Source organism: Anser brachyrhynchus, assembly GCF_964034855.1.
Source record: "Anser brachyrhynchus genome assembly, contig: SCAFFOLD_389, whole genome shotgun sequence".
NCBI classification, from domain to species: Eukaryota; Metazoa; Chordata; class Aves; order Anseriformes; family Anatidae; genus Anser; species Anser brachyrhynchus.
Genome location: NW_027663847.1, coordinates 22,621 through 33,930, shown reverse-complemented (window position 1 = coordinate 33,930; position 11,310 = coordinate 22,621).

Genomic DNA, 11,310 nt, shown 5'->3' with positions numbered 1-11,310 from the left:
ATCACTCAAACAATGATGATTCCATACTATGTCAGGAACAGATCTGAGACTCCTTTAATGAATATTGCTTTAATTTGGGAAGACCTCAGCAGAGATGCTACTCTATTCACTAGTAGAAGCTGTCTCTGTAATTTATTTCATGATGCACATAATCAGCATGGATAGTGTATTTAGACTGAAATAAAGGGATGTAACATTTCATTCATACATTACATTATTGCTTTCAGACAGGGAGATGTTGTAAATCATCATCTATTTCATAGATGACATAAAAGATGAATTTGGTTTATAGTATCTTCTTATTGATTGCCAGACATATCACTGATGATGCTCATAGACTTCATGGAAAGCCTTCAAAGGAATGAAGATATGACACATGACCTTCAGCTAGCAAAAGCAGTAGGTATGTCCCTGGAGCTTAAAAAACATCTGGGGAATACTTTTGTTTCAATACATCATCTCAACCTCAGTCTGTGAGAACCACTGTGCATCCTCTGGTGGGAAGTCACCATCTGCATCTGTGATTTATAGGTGGGGTACAGCAGAATATCCACATAGTTGTGACTTCCATGGTAAGAAGGGTAAGACTGCTGTGCAGACGTAACCGTTACTGTATCAGAGGGCTGAGGTCATATATTGCAACAGCCAAGTAATGGGGAAAGAGAGGAAAAAGAAACAGTTCCCAAAGTCCTTCTTCACCCACAGTAAATTAATGCCTGTGGTGCACACAGACGAAGTGAAGACAATAGCAAAGCTTGTTTCAAGCCTGTATCACTTGAAACCTAGGCATGCGTTTTACCAAAATGCATTCTTCCTCTTCGAACCGAATTATGAGCAGGTTTGAGTCTAAATTATTACGCATTTTTACTAATGCTGAGACTCTATCCGTACATATGAAGGTAAACTATTTTCTATTTCTCAAAATTTGGATGAATATGGTTTGTTGGCTTCTTCAAAGAAACTTTTCGAAAAAGGATTGCTTTCCAGTGGGAAGGAAATGTAAAATAAATAAATCTGCATTTCTCTGCTAGCTTTAAGGCTGCACCTTAAAGTTGCATCTTGCAACATGTTGATTTCCCCTTTACAGTATTCATCCCAGAAAAACAAACAAACAAACAAACAAACAAACAAAAGGTTATATGCCAGATAAGACAACAGCCCTGTACCTAATGAGCATGGAGTGTTCTCTCTTCCCTTCAGCATCCCTGGAAATGGAGAGATCAGAGACTTTAACAGGATAGGAACATTGGGCATAATTTCCAATTCTTTCTTTGTGCAGACATGATTCCTGAAGGGTGTTGCTGTTTTGAGATGGTAGAAGGATTACTCCACTGATGTGTATCATCAGCTTATATTTAGGAGCAAAGCTGGAAGTGATTTGGAAATAACGGAATTTTGTTACCTTACTAATTGAATTGGAATGTCTTATTAGTATCCTCTCTAAGTAATCTGATAAGAAAGTCACTAATATGATACAACTGAAACATTGTATTAGCAACAATATATTCTGATATGGTATGAATGCTAATGCAATACAAAGGAATGTTGCTAATGTGCTAATCAGATACGATATTGCTAATGAGATACGAAAGACTCCACTAAAAATTTTTAATATTACTTTCCTGAACTCTTCTAAGATCACATTAACCTTGCTCACCAGGGAAAATGCAAAATATTCTTTTGCTCTTTCCTGGACATTTGGGGTTCTGTCTGTCCACACTGACGGTTTGTAGGCACAAACTGTAGTTTTGCTAACAGAGTATTCAGCCTCAATAGTAAAGAGAATAAATAAGTGCAGTGATCTGTGTCATTTCAAAAACAACATGGACTGATCCTGTAGTTACTTAGCATGAGGATAATGCTGTGCATATTTAGGTGACTCTTTCAACTAATCTATAACAGCCTTGAAAAAATTAAGACTTAAAACTCATAACATCCATCATGTGAGAGACAGAGGGATTTGGCCAACCTCTTTTCAGTGGTTTGTGGGGACAGGACAAGGGGTAATGGCCACAAGATGGAGCACACGAAGTTCTGCACCAGCATGCAAAAGAACTTCTTCAAGGTAAGGGTGACGGAGCACTGGAACAGGCTGCCCAGGGAGGTTGTGGAGTCTCCTTCTCTGGAGATATTCAAGGCCCGTCTGGACGCCTACCTGGGCAGCCTGCTCTAAGGAACCTGCTTTGGCAGGGGGGTTGGACACGATGATCTCTTGAGGTCCCTTCCAACCCCTTCAATTCTGTGATTCTGTGATTCTGTGAAAGAGAACAGTGTCTTTCTCTACATTACATGTGAAGAAACTGAAGCTCAAAAGGTGAGTTAGGGTGAGTTATCCTTTGTATAAACTGATGTGAATCTGGACGGAACTGTACAGTTTGGGTACACAAAAGAATATTTTGTTAATGAGATTTTTCTTTCCTCTCTTACTATATATATATATTATATATCTGTAACTGAACCAATTATAATCCAAAAAATAAAAAATAAAATAAAATAAAAAGCTAAAACAACAGAGTTAAAGGCTACACAGAGCTTTTCTAGTTATTCTTATTTAAGGTAAGAGAAGGACTATAAATACCAAGGTGTGGCTTGGTAAATCAATGAGATTTCAAGTAGTCTCAGATTAATCCTATAAGCATCCCTCTCCATGCATTTCAGAGAAATAGGTTCAGCCCATCAAGTTCGCTGTCTTGCTCCTCATGTTTACTTATTTTGGAGCCCCTCCAAGAGCAGACTTGTACTCCTTGCTGTTAGTCACTGTCTGGTAGTCTCCCCAGATTACTACTTAGGTTATGTTAGTATCTTGTCAGCTAACTGGCAGTCTGAAAATGATTGCAAATCATGTTTAACTTCTTGCCACACCATACCTCTAATAAAATACCAAGGGAATCCATTCATGGATGGGTTTTTCCCTAAACTTCATTGCAGACTGGAGCTTTTAGAAGACATCTGCTTTAATTCGGCTAGATAATGGTCATCCACGCTTACTGTGGACTGCTTCATTAGGTGTTAATGATTTCAGTTCCTGTTAGGAACATGTTTTCACCCTACAGTATGCTCCCTCTTCTTATTTTTCTGATTCTACTGCCTTAATTTTCTTCTTGAATGAGTCTAGATATTGTTCTGTATGAAGAAAACAAAACAAACAAACAAACAAAAACCAAAAAGATAGAGAAAAACAAACAAACAAAACATTTCCCCCTACACTCATTTTTTAGTTATATAAGAATGGATTGAAAGAGAAGCAAATGAGTTTTATTTTTCTCTGGTTCTGGATCTATCATTTGTTTTCAAGAAGGCAATGAATTAATGAATGAGACTATCATTTGTAGCAGAGTATAGATATCTAAGATCAAGGTAAATGCCAAGTTTTTTATTGAGTTGAAGGAAGGTCCTATAATGCCCATGTTCTCCCTGAGATGAGGGCAAATTAGGTAATCTTGAGATGCTTCTGCATCAGTAGAAATTATGCATGTAACACTTGCCTGTGTGTAATAACTGTTAGAATCAACTCTTCTAACCTGTGATATTTAGAAGAAAGGAAGCATAAAGGTTAGGCAGGAAGCCCCAGTTGAGGAATTTATACTATTAGGTGCAGATCTATGTATTATTGGTATATATATTACATTCCATTAATTAAAATATATGACAAAACATATTGACTTCCTGGAAGTATAAAATCCTTAGATTAAGAGCTTTTTTGATTTCTTTTTTTCAACAAACATTACACCTACTGTAAGTAAAAATGACTTGGAAAGTGTATGATTTTTTTATTTATTTTTTTAACCATGTATTCCATAAGATCATATTTTCATTCTTTGAGCTAAACTGACATGATTTTCTTAACAGTTTCATCTTTTCTAGTGCCAGGCAGCTTGTAGGTGGAATATCTCTTCCCAATAACTGTGTGCTGTTACATGAGTTAGAACAGGAGCAAGAGGGACGGAACATAACCTTTCTGCTTCTTGGCTCTCTTTTTGTACAATGTTGGCAAAGTTATATAGTCTGTGGTTTAGACTATCTGCAAAATGGGTGGATTAATAATTACCTTATTGCAGAGGTAATTATAAACTGTTTAATACTGATTAATAATTAGAAATGGTTTAATCCCCTTACAGGGAGGGAATTAAATGCAAAGTTCTATTATTGCTTTTAATACTGCACAGTGAACTCTTATGCTTATATGTAGTGGTTTCCTCTTTTATCCATTTCCCAACTTAACACCTATTTTTTAAATTGAAACTTTATTAAGCAAGGTTATTCAGGAGAAATTAGAATGGTGGATGCAGGGGGAAGTTTGAGGTAGAGGGAGAGTTAGTGAAGGGAAATTAAGCCACTGCCTTTACTGTATCTTACAACAGAACAGAGGAAAGCAGCACAAAAGAACTGTTAGTGTTAATAAAAATGTGTTAATGTGTTAATAAAAATAGTGTTAATGATAAATAAATATTCCACTTATTAACCGTGTAATCAATTCTCTGGTCTCAATGGATGTCTATCTTCCATTTCTATATATTTGTATATTATAATTTAAATACATACATTGTAACCAATTTTACTTACTGGCTTAGTGTATAAGGAGTTATTCATTTAGCAGTGAGATATTTATTCATTTGTTTTGTATTGGAATTGCAAAGTTGCTTAAGAGTTTAAGTATAAGTAGTTATTCTATAGGGTAGTGAGGTTAAAAGTGGTATGATGCAGGGGTTTCTAAAGCTGATAGAGGCATCTGGTGCTCAGCTTTGGGTACTGCTGGTAGATGCATTGTTTAGACATGTTTCAGTCATAGTCACTCTGTGTTGAATGTGTGAGTTCCATACCAAAAGAACATGAATTTGTTTACAAGTGTGTTGACACTCGCTGAGAATTTACAGAGTTGAAGACAATGGCTAATTAGCATATACAGCAACCATGTATTTCTCTAAAACAGAGCAACCTGCTTATCTACTGAAGTTGGCAGGACTAAAAAAGGAATGTCAGAGCATTTATCACACTGTTGCTGATGACAGTATTAGGCAAATCCATGATCAGCAAAATCATTTCATTGATGTAAACTTTTCCTGATCCATTTTATCCACAGAGTGAGGTTGTTTGACTCCAGGTAGACCATCCAGTACTTAAGAAAGGCTTGGGGAGGTGATTTGTGGCAATCATTGAAGTAAGAAGTCTGGTGTGTCTAACCTTACTTTTTTTTTTTTTTTCTTCTCCAGGTTTTAAGTAAATAAACAAGACACTGCTTTCCAAATGTGCAAATAACATTAACTTGCCTTTTCCATTCTTACAGGTATATGGCTTCCACAGGCAATGAACCCACAGGCCATGGAAATTGCAGGAGGCACCACACTCAAAAATAAGTGGTCTGTGAAAATATATTTCCTTAGAGAGAGAGAGAGGAAAAAAAATAAGAAATTTACAGGAAACAAACAAACAAACTGAGAAGAAAGTACTTTTTATCTCTAACTTCTTGCAATGGTGCAAGCAGCAAGGTAATTTTATTTATTTATTTATTTATTTATTTCTTGAAAGATGGTGGCCTTTATAAATAATGTGTGATATGGTTGAGTGGTAAAATGATTGTGTATAAATGCTGAAAATTAAGTTCCTGTTCCTTGAACTTTAGACCATTTTAAGAAACAAAGTCTACGGTGGACAATGGTCAGATTTAGCTCTGGTTGTCTTGGATGATAGCTGAAAATCAGATCCTCTTTTGACGCAATTTGTAATTGTTTTACTGGGGTTAATAGACTTTAACAATTAATCACAATGCAGGGCCTGACACAGTTGAAAACTTTTGCTTTTAGCAGCTTGTCATAGTGCTTTCAAAGGGCACTCATAGTCTAAAGAGAACCTGTAGAGCCGTCATCATGGAATAACATATTTATGATTACTGTGTTTTACTTGCCAAACATACAAGATCAAATGTCACAGTTTTAATCAAGCAGGACCTCTTCTTCTTTTACTCCACCAGCAGCAATAAAAATTTTCATTATCAATGTAGCTGATCATTGCACTGCTGAAAGCTGAGTCAGGCTGAACATAATCTTTCCTTTAACCCCTCCTCTCTCAGGTGTGTGTAAGTGTAATGATGCCTTTAAATTTAAGAATCAAAAGGAGACATTTTTAGTTTTATCTCTGTTGCAGAATGACAGTCATATAGATAGATACTACCAATAGATGTGTAGTGCTATTTTTGATATCATAGGACTTAAGCTGCAGTTACAGAAGGAAACAAGTCTTCTGTAAGGTTTATGCTGTACCCTGTATGTCCTAACTTTCTAAAATGCCACCACACTTATAGGCAAATGAGTATGCAGTGACCATAAAGGTACATCAGGTATTCAGAGAGACATGCACGTGCTTGTAGATGGAGGAAGAGGGGAACATCTGCATACACATCAGGAAATGGTCCAGTTGCCAACCCTTGCTCTCGCATGTGTCTACCTACTCTTCTGTCTTAAATATACATGTAGGAATGGATGGGCAGAGAAACATATGGACAGCCACATATTGATGGATGTTTGCTTGGTTAAAGCTGATACTGACCACAATCATTCTGGGCAAAGAAATAGTGAATAATTTTGCCAGTGATGAGAGGCAGCACTTTTCAAGTCCTATAGTGCCATTATGTCTGAGAGGACTACTCCAAAGAACATCCCAGGCTGCCTCATTATCAAGTTGTTACAGGACAGCTTGTTTTCAGATGTTCTCTTAGGCTTTCAGCTTCTTTTGCCTCAGAAAGATATATGAACTTGTAACAGTTGTATCCCACATGCTGGACATTACAGTTTGAAAGAGAAAGAAAGAGAATGATGCTTCAGTCTAGAAGGGGACTTAATCATTTCACCTCTAACACTGGCCAGATTTCTCATAGATTTCCATTACTGGCTGCTTTAATAATCTCTCTCACTCACTCTCTTCTTCTTGCACAAGCCTGGCTTTGGTTCCTTTTATTCCTTTCCTTCTGATAGACTATAGATCCGTTCATCCAGAGTCATAAATCCTCTCTAATATGATACACAATAGAGATTTAGGGACTTTGCCTTTTCGGTCCAACAAAGACTTCAGAATCTCTCTTGATAACATTATCTCCTACCTTCTTAATTTCATAGCAGAAACATTTTCTGTAAAATTGAAATCCTTTATCTTAAAACCATAGATCTTAGCTTTGACCTTGTACCCTTTAAATATGAATAAGAGCCACTACTGAATACTACCTGTCCTATTTTGCTTGGTCAGCTTGTAGTATTGTCTATTATTTCGTACTGATTGAGAAGAAACCATCTTCTGTTTATCCACAGAAGTTAATTTTCTTTTATTGGAATTACAATTTGGATTTATGTCTTTTAGTTAAGATAGTATTACTAGAGTTATAAACTTGTTAAAAAAATAGGACTATATATACTATTTCTACTACTCTGTAGTATTTAATCAAGGAATCCTCATGTCAGTCAATAGGTCTATTTTCATTTATATTGCACTTTTTAAGCAAGCACTTTAAAGTTTTAATTTATTATTATTATATTTATATAATTTATATATTATATATTATATTAATTTAAATAATATATGTTTATATATTATATTTAACGGACTTGAATAAACTATTACCTAAACAGCTTGAGAGAGAACAAAGTCAAAACATACAAGTTTCAGCCTGCTTGCTTCATGACATTGATGTATGTGACATTTCAGATGTGGATCAGGCTCAACCTGTTTTCCAGCTATGCATTAATTCTCCAGTTATCACATTTTTTATTTGTGTATTTCCAAACTCCATAAGCACTTCTCTATCATTTGAATTTTCTACTAGGACCCTCCTGGTACAGTGAAATTCAGTCCTGTTTAGAATTGAATAACTAGATTCTATCCACTTGCTATTTTAAGAGAGTTCAGATGGAAATGGAATCCATGAAATGACACTTATTTGTGGTTGGTATGACAAAGCTTGACTCGGAGTTAGAAACATGAACATTAAATTAGTGAGCTAGGACACTGGAATTTTGTAGAAAGTCAGTTAACCCTCATAACAAGTTGAGTGCAGAAAGAAATCTAAAATATTTATAACTATGAATTTAAAAAATGGTATTATATTGGTCTGATATAGGTATGTATTTAACCCCTCTGGAAAATGCTTGACTAAACTAAGAAGGTTACTATTAAGTGGAAAATTATCTAGATTTGGATGAAGAATAACATATTTTATGTTTGTGTTGGATATAAATCTGGAATTGCTCTTTTTTCTATCAGCAATAAAAAATAACTCTAAATTTTTCCACCTTTTCAAGATTTATGAGAAAATAAGAGCAACAAGAGCACGAGCTATGAAAATTAACTTTGATACACTAGAAGGATTTTTTTTTTCTTGTAGTGAGGTATATGGTGCAGTAGATTTGTTGTTGTTTGTTTGTTTTGTTTCAAATAATTTTCCTTCTTCAAAATTAATCTCAGCTAACACATCATATTCCCTTCTCCATTAGATAATTTGGGTATAATGAAAGGGAACTTTAATGGCACAATTTGCGAAGTTTTATAAACAGATTTTATCACCACCAATTTTACTCCTGCCTTTCCAATATCTAATTCAAACAAATATTCACAGAAGAGCCAGTCTAACTTTCAAGCAAATGGTAATGGTTCATAGCTTATAATGTTGTCAATTCGCAGGGCATGTTAATCTGGGCAAGCAGAGGGTTTGCATTGAAAGCAGGATGTCCTGCCCATTGACTACTAACAGATTTCATTCACTATTTTTTCTTTTTCTTTTCTTATTTTTTTTTTTTTTTCTCAGAAAAAGGCGAACATGAGAACATTGAATAAAGAGGATACCCATCTGTCTTGCACGACATATCCAGCAAAACTGGAAATCAGGCAGTGGTTTGTTTTTATTACAAAGAATTCAAAGGACCTGGAGTCCTGTGAATCCAGAATTTTAGGTGTGATTCATTGGACTTTAAATAGATATTTACAGAACAGACATTTTCATCTGAGCTAGTCACTACATACTCTCTTTACAGCAAATGGAGAGAAGTAATCATGTCCGAGGCATGATTCCTCTCATTTTAAAGTAGGCATCTAAAACATGCTGTGAAGCACCTAATTCTGTTCACTGACTGTAAAGGAAGATTAGCTAAGGTGCAGATGTCATTTAATATGTTTACAGCTAGATAAAAGTTAACTCTTAATTAACTAAACATACAAAGATATTCCTACACTGATATATATATATGAAACATATTTTATATATGTATATATATGCATTTATATTTATATATAGGCATGCCTCCAGTTTCCATGGATATCAAAAGTATGCATTTACCTTATTTAAGTAATATTCTGAGTTTTACAAGATAGTTACCAATCATTGAGTTTCCTTAATTTGTCAGTAATTTGGCTCTCAGAGATTTGTCATCACCATCCCCATTTTTGTCTTTGTATTTGATATAATTTGAGTGCCTCCATGGGGTGGAATGTCTCAGCTTAAATTATGGGGATTTTTCCCCTATAAATACGTCAGGATCTAGGGCTGTTTGCATTAACACTCTTTGACTTCACCACCATCACATTACTGCCAGCACTGAGGGGAAAAACAAACAAACAAACAAACAAACAAACAAACAAACAAAAACAACATAATAGAAAAGACAGAGGTAAAGAATATAGGCTAAAAGAAGTACTGGAGATGTGGATTATTATTATTTTAAAATGTTACTGTGTGTGTGTAGGGGGAGGGTGTGTGTGTGTGTGTGTGTGTGTAGGGGAAGGGGGGTGTGTGGTGTGTGTGTGTGGGTGGGTGTGTGGGTGGGTGGGTGTGGGTGTGGGTGTGGGTGTGTAAAAAAAACCTCCACAAACAAAAATCCACAAAGCAAACGGTACCTGGAATCCCAGCTTTTCTTTTATGCATATTCCCCTCTGTGCTGCTTCTTAAGTATCCACGTTTGCTATGGTAATTTATGTCATTCTGTATTGTATTATACACCTAATGCACAGCTGGTCTCCTAATGTAGATTTCTTCACTCCTGCTTCCACATAACCCTTCTTTGCACCAAGTACTTATCTTTACAATTATTTTCCATGGTCTCTGATTCTCTAGGCAGCATAATATTTCTGGTTGCCAAGCTGCTGGAGCAGCGTGGGCATGTTCAAATCCAAGTGTTAATATTTCCTACTTCCTCTGTGGGCAAAATGGGAATTTTGCTTGTCTTAAACATAGAGATTGTCATTCGATACTTCTTGGTACTGGACCAAGCTGTAGCACTGAGAGAACTTAGAAAAAAGAGAATAATTTTTTAAAAATATATATGTTTTCAGTCAATATGTGCTGCAAACTCCAACACACACACACACACACACAAGTAGCAAACATGTCTTAACAGCAGTCTTAGAACTGAAGGACAGACTTATAGAGCAATTTAAACAATTAATAGCCCCAGAAGCATCAGTCTGAGCATTACCTTGTACTTAGCAGACAGTTCAACTTGGATAGATAGAGATTGCTAGATGCAAAGGTTTCTATGCATCTACCTTTTTTTGACTTAGCGGAGAATTCAATGGGAATTCCTTTGTTATGGAACATACTGCAAGATCCACGGATGAGAATTTTTCTCTGTTTGATATCCTATGTAAATGTACAGGACTTTAATGTGAAGTGGACTGAACTTACAGGAATGCTCATGAGGAACTGAGTATCCAGGTATTTACACAGCTTCATAGATAGCTTACTGAACTTGCCCTGACTACACAGCTTCAGTCGTAGTAGCAAACACACTGGAGACAAACCAATCTCTTGGAAGAGATCAGGCATATTTTTTAAAGCCATAGGTAAATTAAGTGAGAGTGAATTCCCCTATTAAATTATTTGAAAGAGAGTACTAAAGAGCTTCTGATACCCTTACAATGCGTAATGACTCCAGATGAGCTTGTGAATTAAAGTCTAAGAATAAACTGGAAGCAGCAGTCCTGCTTCCTGCTACATGAAAGTTAGGAAAGTATCGTAGCTTCTCTAGAACTTCAGGAGCATTCACAAATTTGTCTTTGACAGAACCATAGGATGAGGGCTTTGCACACTGTGAATTAGGACATGCACGTTGCTGGATGTAAAACTCATGGATCATAGACCAAAAGGAAAGAGAAACACACTTATTGCATTTCTTCCTTCTCCAAGGGCATGCATGGGTCCCCATTAGGTCTGCCCTTAGGTAGTCTAGGTTTATCTCAGCTTTACATGAGACTTTCTCAGGGTTGCTTCAAAGAAGAACAGTAAACAGAAAGCAAAATGAACCAGGGAATGTACCTCCTCATTCCCGATGTGGT